The sequence below is a fragment of the Monopterus albus genome, unplaced genomic scaffold (assembly GCF_001952655.1).
Source record: "Monopterus albus unplaced genomic scaffold, M_albus_1.0 scaffold20.1, whole genome shotgun sequence".
Classification (NCBI taxonomy): Eukaryota; Metazoa; Chordata; class Actinopteri; order Synbranchiformes; family Synbranchidae; genus Monopterus; species Monopterus albus.
This window is the reverse complement of record NW_018127900.1, coordinates 3,149,418-3,150,002: the sequence shown is the minus strand read 5'-3', so window position 1 is coordinate 3,150,002 and position 585 is coordinate 3,149,418. Positions and strand designations below refer to the sequence as shown.

At 42.6% G+C, this 585-nt stretch overlaps 1 protein-coding gene across 2 annotated transcripts in view; it reads right to left on the bottom strand.

The window, feature by feature from the left end:
• The window catches only part of LOC109956613 (somatomedin-B and thrombospondin type-1 domain-containing protein), a 12,164-nt gene that overhangs the window by 5,297 nt on the left and 6,282 nt on the right, over positions 1-585 (bottom strand). The gene's annotated exons all lie outside the window — the stretch shown is intronic.

Sequence of the window (585 nt, the reverse complement as noted above, 5' to 3'; positions counted from 1 at the left end):
CAGCAGCAGCAATCGGGCATCTCCTTTAGTAAGCTGAGTTAGCCAATTATATAAGGCCAAGAGGAAGCTGTAGTAGTTAGATGGCTGCTCTGATCAAAGCCAAAAGTCTGCAGTAGTAATCAAGCCTTGTGCTACACAGAGATTTAATAGCAGCACACATTTAACAGCATTATTTTAGGGAGGGTGTGCACACTTGCCAAACACATAAACAAAAGAAAGAGACTGAAATGAAAACACACAAATGAATACATATAAAGCTGAATAGAATGAGAGCAGGTGCACACAGCTTGAAGCTCTCATATATTATTGGTTAAATTATAGGCAGAGAGAGGATAAATATACCATAACTGAATTTAATCCTCCCTCGCTATCTAATTGATCTCACTCTCTCTTTATAATACACGCTCACCCTACAGTACAATTCTGCAAGTGAATAAGCTTGTCTCTTTGAACAGGAGAAAGACAGAGACATAGGGAGAGGGAGAGAGAGAGAGCTTTCAACATGCCGCCTCATTCCCATGGTCCTTGGGGGGTGGGGGGGGGTTCCAGTGACACAGCAGATCCACAAAGCCACTGTGGAATCTC